This window comes from Triticum aestivum, chromosome 6B (genome assembly GCF_018294505.1).
Source record: "Triticum aestivum cultivar Chinese Spring chromosome 6B, IWGSC CS RefSeq v2.1, whole genome shotgun sequence".
NCBI classification, from domain to species: Eukaryota; Viridiplantae; Streptophyta; class Magnoliopsida; order Poales; family Poaceae; genus Triticum; species Triticum aestivum.
In genome coordinates, this window is record NC_057810.1 from 68,581,429 (window position 1) to 68,595,891 (window position 14,463).

Consider the following 14,463-nt stretch of genomic DNA (forward strand, 5'->3'; position numbering starts at 1 on the left):
CTCGTCGTCATTGAAGCCTGGTTCAGGGGCTACTAAGGGAGTCATGGATTAGGGGGTGTCCGGATGGCCGGACTATGACCTTCGGCCGTACTCCCGGACTATGAAGATACAAGATTGAAGACTCCGTCCCGTGTCCGGATGGGACTTTCCTTGGCGTGGAAGGCAAGCTTAGCGATACGATATGAAGATCTCCTCCCATTGTAACCGGCTCTGTATAACCCTAGCCCTCTCCGGTGTCTATATAAACCGGAGAGTTTTAGTCCGTAGGACGAACAACAATCATACCATAGGCTAGCTTCTAGGGTTTAGCCTCTCCGATCTCGTGGTAGATCCACTCTTGTACTACCCATATCATCAATATTAATCAAGCAGGAGTAGGGTTTTACCTCCATCGAGAGGGCCCGAACCTGGGTAAAAATATCGTGTCCCTTGTCTCCTGTTACCATCCGCCTAGACGCACAGTTCGGGACCCCCTACCCGAGATCCACCAGTTTTGACACCGACACTCATAAACTTTGTATAAACCCAAAATCTTTGATTATCTCATCAAAGCGTATATTCCAACTCCGAGATGCTTACTCTAGTCCTTAGAAGGATTGCTGGAGCTTTGCATACTTGTTAGCATCTTTTAAGATTGACAAAACCTTCTGGTTGTATCACCTACAACCTTTCCTCAAGAAAATCATCGAGGAAACAATGTTTTGACATCCTATCTGCATGATTTCATAAATAATGCAGTAACTGCTAATGCAATTCCAACAGACGCTTTGCATCGCTACGAGTGAGAAAGTCCCATCGTAGTCAACTCTTGAACTTGTCGGGAAACATCTTAGCGACAAGTCGAGCTTTCTTAATGGTGACAATTACCATCATTGTCCGTCTTTCTTTTAAAATCCATCTGTACTCAACAGCCTTACGACCATCCAGTAGTTCTACCAAAGTCTACACTTTGTTTTCATACATGGATCCTCTCTTGGATTTTATGGCCTCGAGCCATTCATCGGAATCCGGTCCCACCATCGCTTCTCCATAGCTCGGAGGTTCATTGTTGTCTAGCAACTGACCTCCAAGACAGGATTACCGTACCACTCCAAAGTAGTACGCATCCTTGTCGACCTACAAGGTTTGGTAGTGACTTAATCCGAAGTTTCATGATCACTATCATAAGCTTCTAGTTCAATTGGTGTAGGTGCCACAGGAACAACTTCATGTGCCCTGCTACACACTAGTTGAAGTGATGGTTCAACAACCTCATCAAGTCTACACCATCCTCCCACTCAATTCTTTCAAGAGAAACCTTTCCTCGAGAAAGGACCCATTTCTAGAAACAATCTATTTTGCTTCCGGATCTGAGATAGGAGGTATACCAAAATGTTTTGGGTGTCCTATGAAGATGTATTTATCCGCTTTGGGTTCGAGCTTATCAGGATGAAACTTTTTAAAATAAGCGTCGCGGTCCCAAACTTTCAAGAAACGACAGCTTAGGTTTCTCTAAACCATAGTTCATACGGTGTCATCTCAATGGAATTACGTGGTGCCCTATTTAAAGTGAATGCGGTTGTCTCTAATGCCTAACCCATGAACGATAGTGGTAATTGAACAAGAGACATCATGGTATGCACCATATCCAAGAGGGTGCAGCTATGATGTTCGGACACACCATCACACTATGGTGTTCCAGGCGGTATTAGTTGTGAAACAATTTCCACAAGGTCTTAATTGTGTACCAAACTCGTAACTCAGATATTCATCTCTTTGATCATATCATTGACATTTTATCCTCTTGTCACGATGATCTTCAACTTCACTCTGAAATTCCTTGAACCTTTCAATAATTCAGACTTGTGTTTCATCAAGTAAATATACTCAGCATCTACTCAAGTCATCTATGAAGTAAGAACATAACAATATCCACTGCGTGCCTCGGCACTCATTGGATAGCACACATCAAAATGTATTACTTCCAACAAGTTGCTCTCTTGTTCCATCTTACTGAAAACGAGGCTTTTCAATCATCTTGCCCATGTGGTATGATTTGCATGTCTCAAGTGATTTAGAATCAAACGATCCATCTGCATGGAGTTTCTTCATGCGCACATACCAATAGACATGGTTCGCATGTCTCAAACTTTTCAAAAATGAGTGAGTCCAAAGATCCATCAACATGGAGCTTCTTCATGCGTTTTATACCAATATGACTCAAATGGCAGTGCCACAAGCAGGTGGTACTATCATTACTATCTTATATCTTTTGGCATGAACATGTGTATCACTACGATCGAGATTCAATAAACCATTCTTTTAGGTGCAAGACCATTGAAGGTATTATTCAAATAAATAGAGTAACCATTATTCTCCTTAAATGAATAACCGTATTGCGATAGACATAATCCAATCATGTCTATGCTCAACGCAAACACCAAATAACAATTATTTAGGTTTAACACCAATCTCGATGGTAGCGGGAGCAGGCGATGCTTGATCACATCAACCTTGGAAACACTTCCACCACACATCGTCATCTCACCTTTAGCTGGTCTCCGTTTATTCCATAGCTCTTTTATTTCGAGTTACTAACACTTAGCAACCGAACCGGTATCTTAATACCCTGGTGCTACTAGGAGTACTAGTAAAGTACACATTTAATACAATGTATATCCAATATACGTCTGTCAACCTTGCTAGCCTTCTCATCTACCAAGTATCTAGGGTAGTTCTGCTTCAGTGACCGTTTCCTCATTATAGAAGCACTTAGTCTCGGGTTTGGGTTCAACCCTGGGTTTCTTCACTGGAGCAGCAACTGATTTGCCATTTCAAGAAGTACCCCTTCTTGCCCTTGCCCTTCTTGAAACTAGTGGTTTCACTAACCATCAACAATTGATGTTCCTTCTTGATTTCTACTTTCGCGGTGTCAAACATCGCGAATATTTCAAGGATCATCATATCTATCCCTGATATGTTATAGTTCATCACGAAGCTCTAGTAGCTTGGTGGCAATGTCTTTGGAGAAACATCACTATCTCATCTGGAAGATTAACTCCCACTCGATTCAAGTGATTGTTGTACCCAGACAATCTGAGTACAAGCTCAACGATTGAGCTTTTCTCCCTTAGTTTATAGGCTAAGAAGCCCGTCGGAGGTCTTATACCTCTTGCGTGGGCACGAGCCTGAAATCCCAATTTCAGCCCTTGGAACATCTCATATGTTCCGTGACGTTTCTAAAACGTCTTTAGCGCCTCAATTCTGAACTATCACGTAGTCATCAAAACGTGTATGTCAGATGTTCGCAACATCCGTAGACGACGTTCGAGGTTCAGCACACCGAGCGGTGCATTAAGGACATAAGCCTTCTACGCAACAATGAGGACAATCCTCAGTTTACGGACCCAGTCCGCATAATTGCTACTATCAACTTTCAACTAAATTTTCTCTAGGAACATATCTAAAAAAGTAGAACTAAAACGCGAGCTATGACATAATTTGCAAAGACCTTTTGACTATGTTCAGGATAATTAAGTTCATCTAATGAACTCCCACTCAGATAGACATCCCTCTAGTCATCTAAGTGATACATGATCCGAGTCAACTAGGCCATGTCCGATCATCATGTGAGATGGACTAGTCATCATCGGTGAACATCTTCATGTTGATCGTATCTACTATACGACTCATGTTCGACCTTTCGGTCTCTTGTGTTCCGAGGCCATGTCTGTACATGCTAGGCTCGTCAAGTCAACCTAAGTGTTTCGCGTGTGTAAATCTGGCTTACACCCGTTGTATGTGAATGTTAGAATCTATCACACTCGATCATCACGTGGTGCTTCGAAGCAACGATCTTTCGCAACGGTGCACAATTAGGGGGAACACTTTCTTGAAATTATTATGAGGGATCATCTTATTTACTACCGTCGTTCTAAGCATATAAGATGCATAAACATGATAAACATCACATGCAATCAAATAGTGACATGATATGGCCAATATCATTTTGCTCCTTTTGATCTCCATCTTCAGGGATCCATGATCATCATCGTTACCGGCATGACACCATGATCGCCATCATCATGATCTCCATCATCGTGTCTGCATGAATTTGTCTCGCCAACTATTACTTCTACTACTATGGCTAACGGTTTAGCAATGAAGTAAAGTAATTACATGGCGTTATTCAGTGACACGCAGGTCATACAATAAATAAAGACAACTCCTATGGCTCCTGCCGGTTGTCATACTCATCGACATGCAAGTCGTGATTACTATTACAAGAATATGATCAATCTCATACATATATTTCATTCATCACATCCTTCTTGGCCATATCACATCACACGACATATGCTGCAAAACAAGTTAGACATCCTCTAATTGTTGTTGCAAGTTTTTACGTGGCTGCTATAGGTTTCTAGCAAGAACGTTTCTTACCTATGCCAAAACCACAACGTGATATGATAATTGCTATTTACCCTTCATAAGGATCCTTTTCATCGAATCCGATCCGACTAAAGTGGGAGAGACAGGAACCAGCTAGCCACCTTATGCAACAAGTGCATGTCAGTCGGTGGAACCTGTCTCACGTAAGTGTACGTGTAAGGTCAGTCCGGGCCGCTTCATCCCACAATACCGTCGAAAAAATATAGGACTAGTAACAGTAAGCATATTGAACAAAATCAACGCCCACAACAACTTGTGTTCTACTCGTGAATAGCATCTACGCAATAGACCTAGCTCATGATGCCACTGTTGGGGAACATAGCAGAAATTCAAAATTTTCTACGCATCACCAAGATCAATCTATGGAGATTCTAGCAACAAGAGAGAGAGGGAGTGCATCTTCATACCCTTGAAGATCGCTAAGCGGAAGCGTTACAAGAACGCGGTTGATGGAGTCGTACTCGCGGCGATTCAAATCGCGGAAGATCCGATCTAGCGCCGAATGGACGGCGCCTCCGCGTTCAACACATATATAGCCCGGTGATGTCTCCTCCTTCTTGATCCAGCAAGGTAAGAGGAGAAGTTGAGGGAGAGCTCCGGCAGCACGACGGCATGGTGGTGGAGCTTGTGGTATTTCTGCAGGGCTTCGCCAAGCTCTACGGAGGAGGAGGAGGTGTTGGGGAGGGAGAAGCTGCGCCAGGGACAAGGGTGCAGCTCCCATGCGCCTCCCCACGATATATAGGGGTGGAGGGGGCTTATTCTTGCCCTCCAAGTCCATTGGGGCGTTGGCAAAAGTGGGCGGAAAAAAATCCCATCCTTTCCTTTCCCTACCGATTGTTATCCCCCCTTTTTAGGGATCTTGATCTTATCCCTTCGGGATATGATCTTATTCCTTCTAAGGGGGGATCTTGGTGCGCCTTGACCAGGGGTGTGGGGCCTTGCCCCCACTACCCACGTTCATGTGCCCCCCCCCTGCAGGTGGTCCCCACTCCGGAACCTTCTAGAAACTTCACGGTACAATACCGAAAAATCCCGAACATTTTTCGGTGGCCAAAATAGGACTTTCCATATATAAATCTTTAGCTCCGGACAATTTCGGAACTCCTCGTGACGTCCGGGATCTCATCCGAGACTCCGAACAACTTTCGGTAAACACATACAATTCCCATAACAACTCTAGCGTCACCGAACCTTAAGTGTGTAGACCCTACGGGTTCGGGAATCATGCAGACATGACCGAGACATCTCTCCGGCCAATAACCAACAGCTGGATCTGGATACCCTTGTTGGTTCCCACATGTTCCACGATGATCTCATCGGATGAACCACGATGTCGAGGATTCAATCAATTCCGTATACAATTCGCTTTGTCAATCGGTATGTTACTTGCCCGAGATTCGATCGTCGGTATCCCAATACCTTGTTCAATCTCGTTACCGGCAAGTCACTTTACTCGTTACATAATGCATGATCCCATGACTAAATACTTATTCACATTGAGCTCATTATGATGATGCATTACTGAGTGGGCCCTGAGATACCTCTCCGTCATACGGAATGACAAATCCCAGTCTCGATTCGTGCCAACCCAACAGACACTTTCGGAGATACTTGTAATGCACCTTTATGGCCACCCAGTTACATTGTGACTTTTGGTACACCCAAAGCATTCCTACGGTATCCGGGAGTTGCACAATCTCATGGTCTAAGGAAATGATACTTGATATTAGAAAAGCTTTAGCAAACGAACTACAAGATCTTGTGCTATGCTTAGGATTGGGTCTTGTCCATCACATCATTCTCCTAATGATGTGATCCCGTTATCAATGACTTCCAATGTCCATGGTCAGGAAACCATAACCATCTATTGATCAACGAGCTAGTCAACTAGAGGCTCACTAGGGACATGTTGTGGTTTATGTATTCACACACGTACTATGGTTTCCAGATAATACAATTATAGCATGAACAATAGACAATTATCATGAACAAGGAAATACAATAATAACCATTTTATTATTGCCTCTAAGGCATATTTCCAACAATAGCCACAAAAAATTAACTCACAACCGAGAAACGGCGCGGCAAAGTGCGCGTCACCATCTACTTGTTTCTACGCCGATGAGAAGTGCATCCATGTTCCTTGACTTCTTCATCATTAGTTGGGTTTGGACGGATGCGTTTTTAGGGAGACTATATTCCAATTGAAATATAATAAATCGTATGGACGAATGCTTGGATCATGGCGGCCCCATCCATGGAGGCACCTCGGCAACATGAGTAGGCAGTGGGGGCAGGGAGAGAGTGACCACAACAGAAAGTTCCTCTCTAGGTCGAGCTACATGGAACCTCTTATCTTCAGTCCTTCAACATTGGTTTGAGCTATGTACTCTCCAACTAACTTGCAACAAGAATATTTCTCTTTTTTGTTTCTATAAAATGAAAGAACATATGCACTTCAAACTTTCACTAGTGCAGAACCGGCCTTTAGTGCCGGTTCGTGATGGCCTTTAGTGCCGGTTCGGCAACAGGCACTAAAGAGTGGGGACTAAAGGTCCCCCCCTCCTTTAGTACTGGTTTGCCATGAACTGGCGGTAAAGTGTCACCACGTGGCACGAGCCAGGGCCGGGTAAATGTAGGATATTTGTACCGGTTGGTAACACCAACCGGTACTAAATGTTTGGGGGGGGGTTTGGCTTTATTTTCCATTTTATTTTTTTTGTTTGCTAGTATTTCACGATACTACAAATTGTACACGTTATGCATATATATAAATAGATTTTCTCGTACGTAGAACCGCATATATATAAATATATATCATCGAATGTCTCACAACCAACACAATTAATTATTCACACATACACATGTATATACATATACAATTTCTCCTACATGTTGCCTTGATGCCTCCGGAGCACGATGACAAGTGGTTCATGGGGGCGGTAGCGGGTAATAGTATTCTCCTTTGGGATCTATGACCTGGTCGAGCAAAAATCCGTCTATTTCCTCTTGAAGTGCTAGTATGCGGTCCGCTGGTAGGAGCTTATCCCTCACCTCTCTGGACTGTTAAGAAGGAGATCAATATGCATGTATTAGTTGTGTCACTAGATATCGATAATGGTGTGAATAGTGTTCTGACAAACGTACCCAGTCCTGTCTTTCAGATCTGCTCCTTCCGGACGCCATCATGCGAATGTTCTCGCAAACGTAGAATGCACACAGATCATTTCCCGGCGCCTGCTTCAGGGCCTTTACGAGAATGGAATTGAATCAGATAATGATTAATCAACCATGATAATTAATTAATGTTATTGAAACAAGAATTAAAGAGATGGTAGCTAGCTAGTACTACTTAATACCTTACCTTTGGTCGATGCCAAAACAACTTTTTTGCCCATTTGCCTGGAGTCACCTTAATGAACTTTGCCCAAGCCCTGCCAGCCGGCAAAGAAAATTAATAAAGGGGTTATTAAATAGTTCATATCAGGAAATGACGAACTAATAATAGGCTGAGATATATAATAATGATTGAAATTACCTGTTGACTATCCCCTTCATGATGGTGTAGTCTTTATCTTCTTTAAGTAGAGAGTCCAGTAATTCAATTCTTCCTTCCTCGACTTAAATGTCTAAAAAGATCCAGTGGAAACTGCATGCACGTTTGCATGTCTTAATTAAGCGAGCATGTACATAAAATTAATCAACTACCATAAACCGTATACACTTAATTATTAACATCTAGTTAGCTAGCTAGTAAGCAAAAACAGAATTTGTATTACAAGACAGTGTGACTCGCATGAAGTTGTAAGGAAGTAGTATATCTTCATTGGTATTGAGGCGCTTCAAGAACTCTAGCATGCTTTCCTCTACACTTGCTTGATAATTTGCAAGATTCCATGTGTACTCATTAATGGTATTTGGGTCAATGAACCCAATGCCATAGCGTCCAGATTTTTTCATTCCATAGATCTTCATCCTGCATATAATACCACAGAAATGAATATAGTGAGGATAACGATTGATCAAAATTATCACTACATAGCTAGCTTGAGACTTAAATTACAGAAAGAAATCACTTACAGATAATAGCAACTGACGATAGACATGTCGAGTCCGTCTTGACTGTATAACTGAAATAGTTCTGAATACTCAACGGCCAGAGCTTTCTCATGGTAGTAATGCTCACGCTTGACATTCACCATGAGGGACTCTCGATTGGAAATCTTGGTAATGTTCATGTACCATTGATGCAATTCATACATCCTCGTTGGGAGGTTCTTGACCTTGTCTGGATGGACCAAAGGTTGGCCCCGGACATATTTCCATTTTATTTCCGATTCTCTAAGCGGAGACATGGGCTCAATTTCGAGGAGTTGTGAACAGAGATCTTGAGCATTTCAGCCTGCATTATATGCTGCTCCATTATTACCACATCGCCTAGCTGGGGAATGCTAACGGTTTGCCCACAATAATATTGGGCGCGCGTACTCCTCTAATTTGTTGTTGGCACAATAAGCGGGGGGATCGCTTGCGCCGCTTGTTCTCTCAGCTGGGGAACGGTTTTCCCGCATTTTTTACAAGCTGCTTGTTGGCTCGAGCTCGAGCTCGCTTCCTTCTGTAGCCGTGCTCGATGTAGCTTCCTGATTTGGCGCTCATAGTCTGAGTCAACAGGCTTGGGAGCTAGTGCTCTAGCCATATGAATGAAGTGGTAAATCGTTTTCTCAGGCACTTTCTCCTTTGGTAGCGGTGCCGGTTTTGGTCCAAAATGGGCGTCCACTTGGGCCTGCACTATGGCTGCGTTTTGCTCCTCGGTCATGTCGTAAGGCCTCTGAGGAAGAGGAGCGAGGCTTGGAACATATTTATATCGCTTGTCTCCGCATGTACTTCCTGTACTACCTCGACTCGTACCGCTACGCACCATAGCTGCGGCGTGTCTCTTCTGCGATTGCTGAGACGGCGGAGATAGCTGACGTGGCTGATGATGTGCCGGACTTGAAGCAGGAGGAGTGGCCTGACGCTGTGCCGGACATGAAGGAGGAGGAGTCTTCTCACGTGTTCAGGGACTTGGAGGAGCTGGCGGACTTCGAGGAGGAGTCGGCTCACGCGTTCGTGGACTTGGAGGAGCGGGAGTCTGCTGACTCGGTGACGGACTTCGAGGAGGAGTCGGCTCACGCGTTCGTGAACTTGGAGGAGCGGGAGTCCGCTGACTCGGTGGCGGACTTCGAGGAGGAGTCAGCAGACGATGCGGTGTCGGTGGACTTGGAAAGATGATGCAATCCTTTCTCCATAGGATGATACGATGTACGGCCTCTCCCAGTGTGCACTCGCCGTCACCTCCAGCAATGTCAAGTGCTAGCATCGAATATGGCTCCACCACTTCATCAACCATGACACGAGCATAGCCCTCTGGAATCGGGATGCAATGGAAGGTTGCTTCGGGGTAATTGTGAAAGCAACACCGTCCGCCACCTTCATGGATATGTTCTTCATTTTGGAGTGTAGCTCACAATTAGTGTTCTCTATGATGTCATCCACAGGGTATGTATCCAGCAGCTGTGTGTCCCGGGGCAGAACCAACACTGCTTCTCGGCATGGATGGGATGGTGCTATCCAAAGATGGATGATCATCCGCTTGCTGCTGCCGCTGCTGAGACCCTCTTTCCTGGCTAAGTGAGTCAATCTGCTGCTGGTGCTGCTGGAATTTGAGTGCCAAGTCCGCGTGCCTTGCTTCTAGGCCTTGAAGGTGTTCTGCGTCCTGCTTCCTCTGCTCCTCGTCCAGCTTCATCTTCTTCTCCTCCTCCATCTTCTTTCTTGCACGGGACCTGTAGTCGTCGTTCTAGTCCGAAAAGCCCTCATACCAGGGAATAACGCCCATGCCTCGTGTTCTTCCCGGATGTTTAGGATTTCCCAGGGCGCGCGTAAGCTCGTCGTTCTCTCTTTTGGGCGTGAACATCCCCGCTCGAGCTTCTTCCATTGTGTCAAGTATCTTTTGTACGGCTCCTTTTAGACTTGCCTTCTGTGAAACCAAGCCTGTCTTCGGGTCCAATGGCCCCCCATGCGCATAGAACCAAGTTCTGCACCTGGGGGGGCAGCTCCTAGTAATCGAAGTGACCCCTGCATCCTCCATCTCTTGCTCAAACTTATCCCACTTAGGCATTCCCACCGCGTAGCCACCTGGACCTAGCCTATGGAACTGCGTCTTTTTTGCGGCATTGGCCTTGTTGTTTATCGACCGTTCCTTACATATTTCTGAATCCTTGAATTTCACGAAATCGTCCCAGTGTTCTCTTTGCTTCTCCAGTGTTCCCACGAATTCTGGAGTCTTCCTTTCTACAGCGAGGTAGTTGGCCCATACAGTTTTCTTGTGGGTGTAGAATGCAATTGCCATCTTCTTAAGAGCAGCGCCCTTTACTTTGTCCACATCCGCTTTGGTGAAATAATCTGGTAGGGTGAAATGTTCCATCAGAGAATCCCAAAGGTTTTTTTTTGCTCTGTCGTCGACCCAACTAACACCTGAACGTTTAGTTTTTGGCTCTTTCCATTCTTGAATGGAGATCGGGAGTATGTCCTTCACAAGAACTCCGCACTGACGAGTCCACTTGTTTGCAATGTTCTTAGGCGATCGGGGTTCCCCACTAGGTTTGACGGAGTCGATGTTGTACTTTACACCGTCCTTCAACTTTTTGCCCGAGCCTCGCTTTGTCCTGCTATCTGTAGAAGCAGATTTGCTCGATCCGGAGGGCTGAAAGAAGGAAGATCGATTCGTTAATATATCTTCAAATAAAATAAAACATGTGATGATCACCAGATGCCTGCTTATATAAATATACCTCGCCGGTAGTCTTTGTTATTTGAAGATCAGCATTCTCTATGTCATCATAAACATTGTTTGTGTCATCATAATCAGAATCATAGTTCATGACTTCATCAGCTCGGTCGTCGAGATTGAATATCTTTTCATCACCCTCTCCGGTATTGTTCAGATATTGGGAGCCGTCATCTGCTTCATTCAGATCATCTAGTCTGCCAGGGCTGCGTATGATGTCGAACAATTCCTCTTCTCTATCTCTGCCGGTATTGTCCAAATATAGAAGAAATATAGAACAATTTAGTATCCAAATTACAATGCATGGATGCAATCAATAAGGAAAAACTGAATCATATAGTACATAATATATATGCATTGTCTCGATTAATATATAATCTCGAATACATCATCGTCTTGAATAATATATATAATCTCAAATACATCGTCTTGAATATTATATATCGAATACATCACTGGCTAGGTACCTAATAAAGATTGAGTACTACAGAAGAACCTGACGTCGTCCATAGCAGCCATGTAGCGATGGACGTGCTCGTCTTCCTCCCTGACACGGCGACGCACCACCTCTGGCGGGACCGGCTGCCTCTGCACCAAATGTGGCCCACGCGAACGCCACCAAAGGAGATCAGGGTCGACGACGGGACCCGAGGCCGGGTTCCTCACCAAGCGGCGCGCCCCTCCAGGTAGCACCTCCCAGTGCCAGCCCGGCGGAGCCCTGTCCCGGACATGGGTCCTCTGAAGCATGACGTCGTCATGAACGGGTCGACGGCGAGGATGAGGGCCGGGCATATCGTTGAGAACAAATACTATATGCCTGCAAAAAGTAACATTAATCTAACATTCTATATGCAAATTCTAACAATTTGATATTAATCTACTTCATCCAACTAAAACTAATTCTAAAATTTCTAACATTTCTGATTATATAACTAACATTTCTATAACATTTCTAATATTTCTATAACTAAAAACAAAAAAATTGCTAACATTTCTATAAATATTTCTATAACTAAAAAACAGAAAAAAAAATTATAACATTTCTATATAACTAACATTTCTAATATTTCTATAACTAAAAAACAGGAAAAATTTATAACATTTCTATATAACTAACATTTCTAATAATATTTCTATAACTAATAAACAGGAAAAATTTATAACATTTCTATATAACTAACATTTCTAATAATATTTCTATAACTACAAACAGAATAATTTCTAACATTTCTATAACTAAAAAACAGAAAAAATTCTATAACTAAAATTCTATAATGTGTGTGTGTGTGTAGTGTGTACATGTGTGTGTGTGGACATGGCGGCCGGGGTGAGCTCACCGGCGAGGCGACGACGGGACGGGGCGGCAACGACGGGGCGACGGGACGGGGCGGCGACGACGGGGCGACGGGATGGGGCGGCGATGACGGGGCGACGGGACGGGGCGGCGATGACGGGGAGACGGGACGGGGCGGCGACAATGGGACGGGCCGGCGACGACGGGGTGGGGCGGGGCGCGGCGACGGGGACGACGGGGACGGGGACGGGGACGGCCGGGGCGGCGACGAGGGGCGGGGACGGCCGAGGCGGCGACGTCATCGATCAGGGCAGGCGGCGCGTGTCATCGACGGAGAGAAGAAACAAAGAGGGAAACTGAATTTTTTGCAAGTGTTTTATATATAGGATGGACCTTTAGTACCGGTTGGAGCCACCAATCGGTACTAAAGGTCTATTTTGGCCAGGCCAAGCGGCGGGAAGCGCCCACCTTTAGTACCGGGTCGTAGCTCCAACCGGTGCTAAAGACCCCCTCTTTAATACCGTTGCAGCCACCACCCGGTACTAAAGGGGGTGCGCTGGCGCAGTGCGGTGCGGCAAGTTTAGTCCCACTTCGCTAGTCGAGGGGCTACCGCACTGGTTTATAAGCCCCAGTGCGGTAGCTCTCTCGAGCTCCTCTCCTAAACAGGCCTACTGGGCTGATGTCTACTACACAACCTTCTTCTTGTAGACGTTGTTGGTCCTGCAAGTGCACAGGTTTGTAGGATAGTAGCAAATTTCCCTCAAGTGGATGACCTAAGATTTATCAATCCGTAGGAGGCGTAGGATGAAGATGGTCTCGCTCAAACAACCCTGCAACCAAATAACAAAGAGTCTCTTGTGTCCCCAACACACCCAATACAATGGTAAATTGTATAGGTGCACTAGTTCGGCGAAGAGATGGTGATACAAGTGCAAAATAGATAATAGATATAGGTTTTTGTAATCTGAAATAATAAAAACAGCAAGGTACCGAGCGATAAAAGTGAGCGTAAACGGTATTGCAATGGTAGGAAACAAGGCCTAGGGTTCATACTTTCACTAGTGCAAGTTCTCTCAACAATAATAACATAGATAGATCATATAACAAGCCCTCAACATGCAACAAAGAGTCACTCCAAAGACACTAATAGCGGAGAACAAACGTAGAGATTATGGTAGGGTATGAAACCACCTCAAAGTTATCCTTTCTGTTCTATCTATTCAAGAGTTCGTGGTGAAATAACTTAAAGCTATTCTTTCCGCTTAATCCATCATAGAGTTCATACTAAAATAACACCTTAAGACACAAATCAACCAAAACCCTAATGTCACCTAGATACTCCATTGTCACCTCAAGTATCCATGGGCATGATTATATGATATGCGTCACACAATCTCAGATTCATCCAACCAACATAAAAGTACTTCAAAGAGTGCCCCAAAGCTACTACCGGAGAGTCAAGAACGTGTGCCAACCCCTATGCATAGGTTCCCAATGTCACGAAACCCGCAAGTTGATCACCAAAACATACATCAAGTGGATCGCAAGACATACATCAAGTGTTCTCATAAAAGACTCAATCCGATAAGATAACTTCAAAGGGGAAACTCAATTCATCACAAGAGAGTAGAGGGGGAGAAACATCATAAGATCCAACTACAATATCAAAGAGCGGGATACATCAAGATCGTGCCATAGAGGGACACGAGAGAGAACATGAGAGAGAGAGATCAAACACATAGCTACTAGTACATACCCTCAGCCTCGAGGGTGAACTACTCCCTCCTCGTCATGGATAGCGCCGGGATGATGAAGATGGCCTCCCGTGTGGGATCCCCCTCCGGCAGGGTGCCGAAACAGGGTCCCGATTGGTTTTTGGTGGCTACAGAGGCTTGCGGCGGCGGAACTCCCG